Here is a 15,911-nt window from a genome sequence, read left to right as displayed (position 1 = left end):
TGACCCTATGTATTAATCTTATATGGGCTGATACAGACAAAGCTTTTGCAGTTGGAAGAGACAGATGCAGCTGAGGTTAATGCTGAATTTATTGCCTCATCATCTTTCCAAGCCTACCAGTAAGGAGGGAGCAATGAAGACATATTTGTTATGTTGTTCTAACTAAAAATAACTCTCAATTTCTTTTTTTCTCCTTTTTTTTTTTTTTTTTTTTTTTTCATCCTAAGGATAGAGTTTGAGACAGTCTTGAAGCATTTCAGAATTTACTGAACAAACATCTCCTTACTCTGCCATGCAAAACACTCACAGACATTTTAACCCCTTACTGGTGTACCTTGACATATCTTGGACTTGTCACATACAAAATAGGAGGCTTAACAAATGGTCTAAGTGCTTTCTGTGGAATATGTTCTAAGTAACATAATTCTTCGTTCAGGCTATTCTGATCTGTGGATATTCCCCAGTATATTAGACTTGAGAATGCTACTGAGCAGTTTGGACGAAAGTCTGCAAAGTCTGTAGCAGCAGTTTCAAGTCTTTCGGCTACAGGTGTTGATAAATAAATAAATAAATCAAAAAAAAATAAAAAATAAATCTGTGTACACAGGTGGAACTAATCGTGATATCTGCAAGGTATTTCCTGGCAATATGAAAAATACAGCTTATTTTTACCTTATTTTTCATCAGAAAAGAAACTGAAAATGGATTCATCTATATTTGGGGCATTTATTCTTCCTCAGAGTTACACGGAGTGATTCTCACAGAGGCAAAATGCCCCAAATGTTTATTGATCTTGCTTTGTCTTCTTAACTTAGGCAACAATGAAGGCAAGTCTCTCTTTTAAGAAGTGTATCACAAATACACCATGTTAAATTCAGAACTGTATGGTGTCCTGAGGAAGTCTCTACATTCTTCAGGACTATTTCCCAAAGTATGAGGGAAGATATAAAGACTTTATTACTTTCTTTTACTATCAACTACAATAAAAATCTTACAAACATAATGTGTGTCATGTCTCAACATTAAACTTTCTAGATGGGCAAATGTTGCAGTTATTTACAGATGCTGACATTTTCAGGTGCAGTTTTTCTCCAGTTAAAGAATTTATACAATAAATGAATTTTCTGTAATAGCATTAGTGTTCTCTGCTCAGATGCAAACTTACAACCAAACTGAAAACTTGTTTATAATTTTTTTTTAAATGTCTATCTTGCTTGTTGTATGCAATGAAGTACATGAATATCATTTTTGTCTTGTCACTATTGGTATATTACACATGACACTTGAACAGGTGTCCTACAGTCAGTCATAAGTCATAGCACATAATTACTTTTGTATATGACACCAAAAGTCTCTGAGTGAATGTAAAGTTTCAGTAAGCCTGAGCATTCAAAAACTGGTAGGACACAGAAATCATGAGGTTTAAAATCAGGAGATCTAGAAAATTCATATTAGATTTCCCATTACTTTCTTCTGCAGTTTATGTACCGCCTTGAAAGCAGGAGGCATATAAGTTAACAGTTTTCTTTTCTTTTATTTATTTATTTATTTATTTATTTATTTATTTATTTTTAATTGAAAGTAGAGACAGATAAGCAAGGAACAGAAGCTAAATAAAAAACTGTATGACTAGTAATGAACTATCTGGATATGGTAACACTAAGTCAAAGAAATTTGCTATTGTTCTGTACAGACATCTCTCTGCTTTTTGGAATTTCTTTAAAAATCAGGGCCAGATTGTTTTGGTTTGGTTTGGTTTGGTTTGGTTTGGTTTTTTGCACATCCAGAACAGTATTGAATAGTAGGGAAAGATCCAGCAAATCCTTTCCATTCTTTTCTGTGGTCAGCGATACAAAGGAAGACCAAATGATATTATATGAGTGTCAAGTTTTTGCTTGCTCTGCACTGTTGTGGTGATTGGCATTCCACTGTTGAAGAGTGCCACAGTGGAGCCCTGAGGGTACCTGTTGTGTTTCAGTCTCTTTCTCTGCTTTCAGAGTGAATTTCTCTTTTAAAAAGAGAAGAGTTTAAAAGCCTCAAAACAGATGGGAGGTTTTCTGAAAGCAGACCTACATGTCTACCTTCTAGTTTGTACAGCAGTGTGTTCAGTGCAGCCTGTGCCCTGGTGAATGTGTGCTTTTGGAAGAAGAAAGAATCATGCAAACACTCAGGAGAGCCCTACGTGGACAGAGATTTGGGACAGAGAAATTAATCCCATTATGATTTCTCTACAGTACTGCATTTTGAATGAAGTTACTGCATCAGCTTTACTGATGCTTTGGACAATTCAGCTCTGCACAAGAGCATTCTTCAAAAAATGTTCTCTTTTTACTATATATGTCCTCATGTTTTTACCTAGCAAAAGAAACAGCAAAATCAGCCATACTTCTACTTTTTCAGCAGGCACCCTCAGATTTTTGGCTAAAATCACATTCACGCGATTCAGCTGCTGTACATCTATTTGGTTAGCAGGACCAGAAGCCTTGAAGTTCTTAGAGCCCTGGTGTTATGGGCTCTGGACAGACCATTAAAAATAAACAGCACCTGCTGGAAAGAACTTTTAATCTATAAGGACTAACACAAAGGAAGAATTTCTTACAAATACCCATTGTAATCTTTGTGATTTTAAATGTGAGCTTTATAAGTACAGAAAGATGAGAGCAGGAGTCGTAAATGATGATATCTCTCTCTTCCATGCAGTGTGGCAGCAGACAGAACTTATGCTTCCTGTCTGCTTGGTTCAAATGAGATGCCTCGGAGCCACGTTTCTCAAAAGGCCTGTGAAAGAAATGTGGATCTCCATGGCCATGGATTTTTGTACACAAAGGAACTGGGCCCTTCACAGTCTGTGACACCATTTGTAATCTTGAGTTGGACTTGCACACGGTTATTGAAACTTGGTAGGGGGTCTTCCCTCTCCGAGTAGCTTCCTGTGTTTATTCTGCCTCCCTGTGCCTTGTGTCTGCCTTCATGCTGATCTATTTTTCAAGTGGCTGTTCAGGCCTATTTAACTTTTTTTTTTTTTGACATCTTGTAGCAGTTGAATGATAAATTATCACACAAAGGTTTCTCCTCTTGTTATTTTATTGATTTCTATTCATTTATAGTAGAAGTTATTTGTGGCAACAGTATTCTAGATTGATTCAGCAGAAAGCTATCAAATACCATCTAATGAAAAAGCTATATAGAAAGTGTGGACCTGGCATTTCATCACTTAAAGTTAACTTTAACTTTAAAGCATGAATAAACTCATGAGCTATCCATGGGAAGTACTTTAGTTAGGTGAGCTGAAAGTAGCAGTGGTTAAAATACTGTACCAGTTAGCCAAAACATTAAGGGTGGCATTAAGGACAAAGGCTATAGGAGCCTTGTTCCAGAGACATTCAACTTTGTCATACATTCATTAATTAGCAGACAACTACTTCATTACAAGCACTTTGTAGCCTGGAATGAAATCAGGGGACTTGATTCCAGTGTTCACAGGGAGAAATCTAGATCCTGTTGAAGTTGATTGGAATTTTGCCATTGATTAAGAGAGCCAGGATTTGGCACATAATCTAAATACAAGTGCCTGGAAGCAGACATAAATTTAGTGATGGCACGAAATGTGACACAATGATCTCCATAATGTCACCATCTAGCAAGATGCCGACCTGTAGTGAAACCCTAATGCAAAATATCTTTTAAGAAGGTATTGCTTTCTTAAAAGCAACTTAAGTTGATATGCCAGTTTAAAAAAAAAAAAAAAAAAAAAGAGAGTGTTATAGAAATGTGCCTTGGTCTTGCTAGTGCAGTAATACTAATTCATAACCAAGTAGTAGAATATAGTAGAGTATAAAATTCGTGAGTTTAGCTGGAGAATAATGGGCTCTGCATTTCATAATCTGTGCTGATAAACTATGGAAAAAGACATTTGGGCTAAATCATCATTCATACTGAAACTGTAAACTATGATTACTTACTTCTGCCTTTCTAAAATAGATGAAGTATGAACAGGGGAATTAATATAATTATCAAAATAGAAGAAAAATGGCTTCATATTATCTGGAAAATCTTCTCCAAGTCACATAGACATTGGGCTGAAAATTGCTGTCTCTGAAGACAGCTTTCCAGAGCTCAAAAGTCAGCACAACATTTCTGTCCAAAGATAAACTTTATGTGAAACACAAAGATGATAAATAGGATTTCTATAATTTTGCTAAGTGCAGACACTTTCTAATATCTCATAATTGTTGAGTTAAGAAATGGAGGAATAATAATACTGTTTGTAGTTGGTGTCTGATTCTAAAGATTAATAACAATTTAACAGGCTTGTGCTGACCTTTCTTTCTCTTAGTTCAGAAAAACAAAACAAAACAAAACAAAACACAGCTTTTTAAAAATTAAAATATTAATTGACCTTGTGGGCTAGCAAGTGCTGTTCTAGTGGCTCACCTGAATCTCATCAAACGTTTCTTTTGTTCATTCAAAGAAAGAGCTGCAAACAATTTAATCAGTGGCTCTATGTCAATGTGCAGCAGCTGAAGATCTGGCTTGAAAAAAGGTCAACATCTTTTTTTCTCCCTTTTGCTGAATCCTTGTGTGAGAAGGTCTGCTCCTGCAGAATGTGTTTTCCCCAACAAAGGAAATCTGTGAGTACTGTTCTGCAGCAAATATTATTCTAGTCTTATGGTACAAGCCACATCACTTTGTTGTACCACTTACATGCATATTAATTTGGGACCTGGGTAAAGAACTGATCAGTGAAGGAGTGTAAATGTGTTTCAGATATTCTCTCCCTCAGTTTAACAAAGACAAGGTTCTTCTTGTGGAGGCTTTCAGTATCAGCCTTGTTCCTTTTTTTTTTTTTTTTTTTTTTTTTGATAACTTAGCATATTTTGTTCCTGAGCTGTTGTTTCACACTGCTGTGAGGTGCCAAACAATGCTGGCTCAGGGAATTGCCACGTACCTTCTGGTACATAGCTGTGACAATAAATAGATCTACCAGGTCAGTTCCAACCTCTAGTGGTACTGGAAATGTGAGAGTCCTGCTTCTCTATGGAATGCAGAAGGCTTGCTTACGGGGGCACATTTTTAAACCCACAAGTCTGAGTGGGTTTGAAATGCATGCAGCCGTGCTCTCTTGCTCCTAATGAAAACATGTATCTGGCAGCACTGAAATTCCTGCTTTAGAATAACCCTGCACTTTGGTGGGGGAAGGAGGAGATGCTGACTTCATGGTCCATTTTTCTCTCTCCTAGGGTGCTAATTTTCCTATCACTATTGTGATTTGTCATTACACACACACAAAAAAAGTGACAGATTGTATTCCATCTCTGGTTTATTTCTTGCTTCCTTTTTAGTCAATTTTGAATGCTTAAGTTTAAGGCACTTCATAGAATTCAGCAATCAACCTGACTTTAATGAACTATTTCAGCTCCAGCACCCTTTTCCTTACTAACAGATTATTCAGTCGTTCAGCATGGCCCTTATCACAATTTCTGTGTATCCTACAGTCACTTATTTACTGCAAAGTATGTGCAAACAGGTGAATATTCTATTTCTGATTGCATTCTTGCAGCATACAAGTGCGTGCTTTGTCATTATACTTGTGGTCAAAGCTGTCAGCCAAGATACAATCATTTCCCATACTAAAAGGAAATATTGTCTTGTGTGACAGCAAGAATTATGGCCCTGAGCTCAAAGATAAAATATTACAGGGGTCCTAAGACTCTCAGATGTAGTTCTACCCAGAATTTGATAAAAAAATATTGATGATGTTAATGTTATATCATTGAAATTTTATTTCCACCACCTAGAAAAATATTGAGCTTCACCTGTAGCTTATTAATTTTTTCACTTAGCTTCTGGGGTTTGTTTTTCATGGTTTAAAAGATCTGTAGTATTACCTACAAACTCGAAGCATTATTCCATTATTAGTAGGGATTAACATGTAATTTTACTTCCAAAAATACTTTTCAAAGGTCTGTTTTTTCCCATGGCCGCTCCTGTGTATGCTCTTAATTATAGTCATGACTAATTTTAACAAGTTGGACAATATTTGTTCTGTATTGCTATGAAGTGTCTTTTCCAGCTGATATGGGGCTTTTAATGGTAATAGTTTAGGAGGATTGTTTAAAGAGCTGAAACACAATTGCATTTGTGTGAAATTATATGTTCTTAAGTTTAAAATGTTAGTGCATGTTGCTGGAGACAATTGGGAATAGACAGATTAAAGAAAATGTGTAGGGTTTCTTATTTATATTTAAAATGCTGAGTTTGTATGAACTAATTTCTTCTCTAGTTCTTTGCAATTTGTTTTTTACTTAACTTTCTAGTTAAAACTGAAAAATTCTCTTTTGCATATGCCCGTAGTTTGGTGTGCCTGAAGCAGGCGTTCTGGGCCAGAATTTTGGATTTTCAAACTGTAAATGCCAAGACTGAATCTTTGTACCTTTTGTACCTTTAAATGATTCCACCCTACCTCTGGGAAGGATAGAGCAGATATGCAAATGGTGCCTCAGCTTGCCATAGAAATGTCCTCCAGAGCACTGTGAGATGACAAGGCTGTGGAGCACAGGATGCTGCCATCGTGCCAGAAGCAGCAGGTGATAAACCATAGTCCACCAGCACTTAAAGTAGGGTGTGCTCTGGCTTGAGCTCTGCCCTTTACTGAGAGCACAGGAGTCCCTGGCCTGAACACCAAGTAGGATGCCCATCATGGCCTTCTGTGTGCAATGAACATAGTATTCTTCTTTTGCTATATGGCATTTAATATCTTTTACCAGATATATCCATTGTGCTCTGAGATTTTTATGACATTTTCATGTCTTCCTCCTCTTCTTCCCCCTTTGCTCCATGCCCCATTTTTCATAAGAGCAAATTCCTCCCCTCCCTCTCCAGTTCCTTTTTTCCATTTCATTTTTTATATCATTTGCTTCTTATATTTTCTTTACAGTACCTGCGGCAGCTGCTTTGCACGCCCCCCGCTGTGCAAATCGCCCTTCACAGAGGCAGATCTTCCTGTCAGTGACTGACGAGAGGTGCCAGGAGCAGGTTAGGAGACTTTTAAAACCCACAAGTTGGCAAATCAGCAGGTACCTGCATGCAGTTGTGGATCCGCCCCTAGCATTAGTTCCTATCTTGTATCAAAGGGTTTTTAGGATGATATGGCCCACAGGCAGAGTTTCAGGTTAAAAAGAACACTCTCATAGAGTTTGGCTGCATCTAGCAACTCTTTTTTTGTTTTAAAAGTAATGACACCAGCAGTTCGCTCTTGGGGAGTGATGTGTGGGGTGTTTTTTAAGCAGGGTCTGTTTTCTGTTTGCAACAGCGTAAACAAGGAGAAAATACTCCTAGAACAAAATAGGTTTTGTTGTTGTTTTTTGTTGTGTTGTTGTTGTTTTTTAATCCAAAGACATAAAGATGCCTTTCATATTTTCTGAGGCTGAAAATGTTGAAGAGACTAAGGTACATCAAAGATTGAAGGGAAAGAGGAAGGGACCTGCTGTAACCATCAGTTTCTGTAGGGAAAGGTCAGGGATTTTTGGTTGTGCTAGGAATGCTATGGCAGTCCTTCTCTCCTTGACATGCAGGAGAAGACAAAGGCTTTGGAGGAGGCAGGAAACTTCATTTAGTTCCAGGACTATCTTAAAGAGGTCTTAATCAGTCCTAAGTGAAGGCACATTGAACAAGAAGGTGTAGCTTTCATATAAAACACCGTTTGAATTAAATACAGAATAAATAGCGTGAATAAAGGGCCCAGAATTTGGTCCACTGTGATCATTTGACCTGAGTGACTTAAAGCTTTGCATGCTTCATACTTGCAAGCCAGCTGTAAAATGCAGGAAATACAAGTAGCCGTGGTCTGACATTTACCCATCTGTTCCCAATACTTAATAATTTGCTCTCTTCTCAGAGCATATTATGTTTACTTATAAATTTTAAAAATATGTTTTATATAATAAGCTTAAAGCTATAATGGCCTTCTTGCTCCAAATTGCTCAGAGAGCACCTTTCTTTGCCAGATGCAAGGAATTATTTTTTCTTGTGGAATTGGTGTCTATGGTGTAGATGGACAAGAAGCAATTTTAGTACACCAGGCTTTTGCCTTGCTGTTCTTCATATCTTTCTCTTCTCTAGAGCTTCTGCACAGTAAGTTTGTGTTCTGAAGGCTAAAATTCCCTTTGCCTTGCTATAAGGATGATGGAGAGTGAGAAGAAAATGCTGGTTCTCACAGGTGACAATGTTTCACTGAATGGAAGAAAAACCTTCCCTACAAAAAGCTTGCTGAGAACTGTCCTCACTGTTGGAATTAGTAAAAATTTTGCTGTGCACCAACCAAAACCAAGTTGCACTTTAGTTAAGAACAGCTCTTAAAAAGTTTTAGGGAAGGACTTCTTTCATATGAGATTGTAAGTGCTATGGATAAGAAAAAGATACTGAATCTTAAATGTCCATGTACCCAAAAAAAGTAGCAGATTACAATCTCCTGGACTTGAGCTGATAGTACCCCATTTTAGCAAACTCTGTCCATGTGCATTCTGTGAAAGGCAGGTGGTTGTAGCTGCATGCCCCAGAAGAAAACAAAATGTTGACCTCAATATCTTTGAGGCCTCCATGCTTCATAACTTTAGTTTCTGCAGCACAGTCCAAAATCTTTTTATTCTGTAATGATTATTTTAATTCCAGTCCTTAACATCTTCAAAATCATATTTGAAAAAAAATAAAATACTGTAGCCTGCCTCCTGTACCTGCTTATACTTGCATAGAAATCCAGTGAAGTGAATGAAAATGTCTATTCAAATGTAATCTAGTGAAGGGAATGTAAATATGCCTGTTTATGTAAAGATTGAATCTGGTCCAGGATGGGTGCTTTTCACATAAAGATAAATCTTAGTAAAGGCAAGTAAGTTTTTAATTTAATAATACTTTGTGTAATTACTTCAATAATGCTGTTATGTAATTACTTCATGTAATGCATGGTTTGAGTCACCATACTTTCTCAGCAAACTGAAGATAGAAATGAGGGCTGCTTAGATGGCTGGGAATAGACTGTAAAAATAAAATAATTCCTTCTGGGTTTTCTTTTGGATTCAGTTGCACTCTGTCAAGACATTGTGGTTTATAAGTTGATGAGAGGTTCTGGTGGTTATAAATTCTCATTTTTTACCAAGATTCTTACTTCTTTTAAGAAGTGACCAGGCTCCCACATGACCTGAAAAATTAGTGATGTAACTAATTCTTATGTTTTTAGTGATTGTGTCAAGCTGCTAAAATTGATAGGCAAATATTTCTTTAACAAAGTAATAGTAATGGTAAGAGTAACATCGGTGCCAATCAATGTGGAAAACCAGTCTTTTCAAACAAGCCTAAATTTAGTCTTTGAGCAAATGAAGTTTGGTTAATTAACCAAGTAAAGACTATATTGAGGCTTTTGTAAATCTTGTGACTATTACATAAGAACATTATACTTTGTTGGTATGGCAAACATTAAGTATTAACTGAACTGATTTGTCTTACAATAGCTCTCAAAAAGTGTTCTTCATCAAATAACAGTATTTTCAAGAATGTTGTATATCCATCTGAAGCCTGGCATTAATCAGCATTTCTCACAGTAGCATTGCTGCTACAACACTGCCGATGGTAGAATGCCAACTGAGAGCAAACCTGTCCTTCCAGGTGACTTGAACTGCAAAGTAGGATTGGCACCAGAATGGAATAGTCTGTGATATAACCAAATACAAATTTTTCAGTCAAGTAACAGGGATCTGTGCCTGATGATTAAGAGTGGTATTGTGAACACAAGCACTATGGAGGGGGATTGGGTAGCACAGTAGGGAAGCAACTGAATGTGTGATATAAGTAGTCCAGTGGGGAAATGAAAGAAGGCTGTGGGGGTTGTACAGGATGGTAGCGTGCAGTTCTAGTATTCAGGTTTCTAGAATAGTATTAAAAATTGGCAAGCTATAGAGGCTGAATAGAAAAGGAGACCTTATATAAATTCAGTGGATCCACAAACAGATACAACTGATATTGTCCTGAAATATCATGTGTCCATGGTGGCAGTTGTGATGTATATCTGTGTGCCTGCAATGCAGCTGTAAACCAGATGATATTTTCTCTGGTCTTCATTTTGGGGAGAGAAGGGATAAGGATTCCACCTTCCAGATCTTGAATTCTTGATTTTTACAGTAATTGAGCCTTACTCCTCAATGCCATGCAGCACTAAGCAAAACTATCACTTCATTACTTTGGGTCTCTCAAGGACAAGTCTTCATAGAAATATTTGGAAATGAGCAAAACTAAAGTGAAACTGAACTGTTGAAAATGCTAAGAACAGTGCAAGTCATCCCATTTGAATTATGTTGTTAAAAAATTGTGACTTCAGAAGTTGTGGTATCTCTCAGCCATATTCTGGACATCCCCAAACTGTACTGCACAGTGGCATGTTAAACCCTTAAGTGCGTATCTGTGTCAAGGCACTTGACACACAAGTGCCTTGACACAGATACTCACAACTTCAGTTCATTCAAATGAATTTTTCTGAGGTTTCCTGTTTATGAAAGCCTAAATTTATTACAAGAGGTCTGGCTAAGAGCCCTGAAATTGAACTTATCACAAGAACAAGCATTTCTATGGCATTCTTGCTACAAGCCCTCACTGTTATTTTTATTTCCATGAATTCCTTGTTTCTATATCCTGAAAACAACACAGGTAAATCTCTAGTATTTTATGCATACTGAAAAGCCTATTAAGTGAAAGAAATACCAGAATAAATGGTCAAGTATAAAGAGGTGCTTTGGCCTACATGTTTCCCAGAAGTAATACAGCAAAATTCAAACCAACTGATTCCCCTGGAAAAACACTAATAGACATCACTGCAGCAATTCTTCAACATGTTTCTTTGTTTAATGTAGTTTCTGGAATAGCTTTTTAGAATGGTCTGCATGGAAATTACTGAAGGAAGGAGCTGTTACCTGAATGAAGGATACCAAAAATGTGGTAGGCAGATGGTACAGACATGTAGGATCTAATTTCTGACAGACTTCAAATGTGACCATTCAGCTGCTTTTAGATTGCCTGTGTGAAGATAACAGAAACACCTTTCTCTCCCTATAAATTTTGAACAATTTCTGAGCAAACATGTGAAATTTTGTTTTCTTTTGACAGAGAAAATTCAGTGGTGTTCTTACAGCTGTCTAAAATATTTGGATGTGGACCTGCAGTATACTTTTAATTTCATTTTCAAGTAGAAAATCCTTGCAGCTTGTGGGAAGTGGGAAATTTGCGGTCTTTTTGAAGAAAAGTAAAATGAAAAGAATTTTCTGGCTAAAAATGAGTAAAGATCAACATAACCTCTTTTGTTCACGGTGCAATTTTGAGAAAGCCATTCCAGGTTTCTGTCTGGCATTCTAGAATAACTGAGATGTGTGGATCTTAAGATATTCTCCTTTATTTTCTTATTTTTCCCAACTTGTTTATTTTGGATATTTCTATAACTGCCCTCTTACTTTTCTTTTTTTCCTTTTGCACTTCATTTGATAAATTTCAATCCTATGTCAGCATTTTTTATTCTTCTAAATCCCCCTCTCTTCCCTCATGATTTTAAACCGCTCTAGATTTGTTTGACTACTTTTCTTTTCTCTTGTCTTTATCCTCTCCTTCTTTCATTTCTTCTTTCATCTGTTTTTGCATAAGCTTCTTTTAAAAAAGAAGTTCTATTTCAGTTTCTCATATGCTTCCACCAAATGGAAGGTGGATAGACGAGGTAGTCAGGAGACTGCTGCTCTCTTGGTAGTTGCACAGAGAAACTGCTCGCTTGGGAAAGAGCTCTGATAGATGGGAACTGGAATACCAAAATGCAGGCTGCAGTCTAGCCAGCACAGAATAAAGCAGTGATCTCAGCTAACAGATACTGAAGGTTTTGGTTTTTATTATTATTATTTAAAAAAAAAAACCAAAAACAACTTCATTTCTGGGGGGGGCGGGGGGGGGGGGAGAGGAAAAACACACATGTATTTCTGAATATTGTGGCCTGTAGCTAATGGAGCTGTTGAAATATGGAGGAGGTGTAAGTTGGGGGGCAAACACAAATGTGGGCATCAGAAAGCACTTAGCTGTCTGAGTGCTGAGGTAGCACTGCATTTTGGTAGCCTCCTCTCTTCATTCTCTGAAGAACACTATTCCTATTGCAATTTCCTTTCTCAGTTTGCAGTTCCTTTCCTCCCCGATGCATCTCTGGCAGTCAGTATTGCTGTGTAGGTTTGAAAATTATACATATATTTTCATCAATGTCAAGGCTCTCTTGATATGCCCTGGAAAGTTTTGACAAATGAAATCGAGCTAAATATCAAGTGAAAAATTGTATCTTCCTGAGGTGGCCCTAAAAGGGAATCTGTATTTTTTTCCCCCACTATTTTAAAGATTGATGAACTTTTTGTTTTTGTTTTCAGCAGTTTAGACCTTTCAGTCTCTGGAGGCTACAGACCTCAAAGTCATCACCAAGTCATGTTAAGGCAGTCACCTTTGGAATCTCTGAGAAATTTTGTTCTGGAGCAGGACTGGTTGGTTGAATCAGCTTGTGTTGCTGAAACTATGTTGTGAGTTTCAAGCTCTCTTGGCAGGTGCTAAATGTCCTCACCAATCTTTAACTTCAAGATTTGTAAAAATGGGTCAAAAATGTGGTCTGCTGATCTGAAGACCATACTGTTTCATTAGTAAATGCATGAAATGGGCAGTTCACATGGGAAAACACTAGATTTGTTGTTTTGAATATAAGAAGCACTGGTTTCATTGTAGGTATTCTGCGTGAAGGAAAGCTGCATGGATAGCATTTTTAAGCTTGAAATAGTGAGCACAAAACTGTACATCTTCCAACGAATGATTCTTCCAGTGAATATGATCATGAGTGAATTTAATTCAAACATCAGTTCATTCTGATGGTGCATTCTGACTCTTTCTCAGATAACAGTAATCTGTATAGAATCAAAACCACCTTGTAGCTATATTTAAGTTAACAAAAATTGTACTATTTTACAAGAGGAACACAGCATTAAGATCATGTGTGAGTGTGACTTCTAGGTATGGACCAAATTCAAGGCTGGTGTTAACCAGATGCTAATTTGGTTCAGCCCAGTGAAGGTAATGGCAACAGAAGCTGCCCTGGGGTGTCTCTGTTTATGCATCTCCACCCTCCCCTAGGCTACATCCCTGGTTTAATCCCTCCCCTATCCAGCCTAGAAACACATCTCTTTTTCTTATTTAAGATTCTGTAGGCCCTTCATATTTAATATTACTATAAAGGAAGAAACAGAGCCCCAGGAGAAAGATCAGAGTTTCTGTTCTGTTGAGGCATCAGAGTCATTCTTCCTTTAATGAAGAGGAACAGCAGGATGGATAAAAATCAATGACTTAAAAATAAATTGGATTTTTAATTTAGGCTTAAAAAAATCTTTCTTGAGTAAGACCATTTAAAATTAAGTTTTAAACCTATAATAAGTCCAGTTTATTCTGATGTATTTAATCATTCAATGTTTAAAGAAAAAAATCAAAAAATGTGGTTTGCTGTCAGTTTTCACATCGGACCAGTGAATCGCTCTTTGTTAATGGTGCAGAGAAAATAGTTCTATGGTTTCCATTTATTCTCTTAATTTTGTTTGGTGACTAAAGTCAACATAAAGAAAATCTGGAGATGTTTGTCTTTACTGTGTACCCTTCAGTTACTTTCCTAAAAGACAAAATTTTTTCTTTAGAATAAAATATATCCATTTTGTCATATCTGGCACTCAAAGCACTAAAAAAAGCAGGTTGCCTGCTTTTCTTCTATCACCTCTGGTTAAAAATGAGGTGTAAGATAAGACCTAGTAGTTTTAAAACCTTGAATGATATGATAGCCAGAAACAACCATTGTGAGGTGCTTTAATAAGCATTTATTTACTGATTAAAATAACTAGTTTTAAATGTCAAATATATTTGGATAACTTTACGTTTTCCCCTTGAACACCTACAGTAATTTGTATTTATTCTAACTACTGATACACATTTCTGCAGGTTTTTTTTACATTCTATGATTGCTTTAATAAATGCTTATCCTTGGAAAACTACATATGCAGACAGAAGATGGCCAAAGTTGCTCATAAATTACCATACTTTAATAGGTACCAGCCTGAGATAGTCATCTTCTCTTTAGGAAAATAACTGAAGTATCGATGTAAAACAAAGCAAAAATAAGTCAGTTTTCTGCTTGCTGACTTAAAGGTTGTGATTCTCTATCAGGCTGCATTGTTCTGAGCCTTCAGAGAACTGAAATAAAACTCAACCCACAGGTCTAACTCAACAGGGTTTAATATGCAATCGATTAAGCATATGTGATAGCATGGCTTATCCATGTGAAAAATCACAGTTCTACTGCCTTTTGGCATGTCCACGTCAGCCTGAAAAAGAAGAGCACGTTCTCTAGAGGCCTGTCGTGGAGGAGGTGGTGAAAGATGTGTGTGTGATACTGTTGGGAGAAGGCTATGCAAGGAATGAGCATATTTTTGAGTTTGCACAACTGTTTGGTTTTGCTGCTTAAATCAATGAACTGAGACTGCCTGTTCTACCTCAGCAAGATACCGAGCTATTTGCACTTGACCATTATCTGGGTTGGAGGAAACACACATGAGCAGCCCCCACTGATGAGATACTGGTCTGCAAATCTGCAGAAGCAAACTAGAAACAGCAACTGGCAGAGAAATTCACCCAGCTTGAACAGCTCTTCATGGCATGAATTAAAATCCTGCCTCTTGTTTGGGAATGGTTTTGACACACACGTACTGCACTTGATACATTGGGTTTATTCCAGTTGCTTTCAGTGTGAGGAAATGGATACATATCCGTGGTTTTAGGGCCTGAGGATGTGCTAACCTTCCTCAGGCCTCACTGGAATTGAGGGTCTTTGCTCTAGCAAGCAAAATTCACTTTGAAGCTGAAGAGAGTTTTGTTCTGGCAGATCCTGAAAAAAGTAATGTAAGCTGTCATTCAGCACTGAAGGGTAAAGGCCTAATCTGGGTTTGGATTCTGATTTTAACAGCCATTATCTTTTCAGCATATGTGACATGGGAAACGGGAGAAAGCAAATAGTATTTCACAAAGCACTGAAGCTCCATGTTTTCACATGCAATTTAAGGATACAGTTGTTTCAGGATTTACCCCAATACAGGTTATTTGTGGGAGTAATAATTCTACTTACTCATCATCATCCTGTTTTGTTTCTTCTGTAAAAGGTTTTTTTCCCCTCTTCCCTGACTCCCATCCCCCTGTTGTCTTTGTGCCTGGTATTTTTCCACACTTTATTTCCTAAAAGACTAGCAGGTCTGACGATGCATTGTGATTTCTTTTCTACAGGGCTTTATGAAGGAAGCTGGAGGCAGTTCTCATTAGTCTCACTGACATCTTTTATCACTTATCAGAGGAACAAGCAAACGGAGAGCAATTCCTTTGATCATGGCAAAAGTAGAAAGAGTATTAAAAACCCTATGAAGATTCACTAAGTAGAAAGAGGAAAAGACAGTCTGTGGCATGTTTCAAAGAAGTAACATGGTTTAAAGTTGCCAGATTTGCTTGTATATATTAAAGAATTGTTAATGATGCTACATTTTACATGCATCCTAGGTTTTTTGATTTGTTTTTTTCTTTTTTTGAAAAAACAGGCAAAGGAGTTCTTAGGTAGAATAGATGGGTTAGATCAATTAGAAAGTATCTGTAAAATGTGAGCTGTATCAGAAAAGAATTATATGATTCAATGAAAATTGTTGAAAATAAAAATAAGGATGTAACAGTGGAACAATAGATTGGAGGAAAAAAAAAAAAGAAAAAAACTACCCTGCTCTCATGGGAGAACATTGAAAAATCTTAAGAATTCTTTTTCTTTTGGAGGCATTCTGTGGTGA

At 37.0% G+C, this 15,911-nt stretch overlaps 1 long non-coding RNA gene across 1 annotated transcript; it reads left to right on the top strand.

Moving 5' to 3' along the window:
• The first annotated feature begins 4,494 nt into the window (after nt 1–4,494).
• LOC311443656 lies at nt 4,495–15,614 on the top strand. The gene is made up of 3 exons (XR_014697383.1): nt 4,495–4,631; nt 6,938–7,076; nt 15,367–15,614. It is a non-coding gene; the product is annotated as an uncharacterized lncRNA (long non-coding RNA).
• The last annotated feature ends 297 nt before the right edge of the window (nt 15,615–15,911 follow it).

This window comes from Aythya ferina, assembly GCF_964211825.1.
Source record: "Aythya ferina genome assembly, chromosome: 12".
NCBI lineage: Eukaryota > Metazoa > Chordata > Aves > Anseriformes > Anatidae > Aythya > Aythya ferina.
The sequence above is the reverse complement of the archived record's forward strand: the minus strand, read 5'-3'. Positions and strand labels throughout refer to the sequence as shown.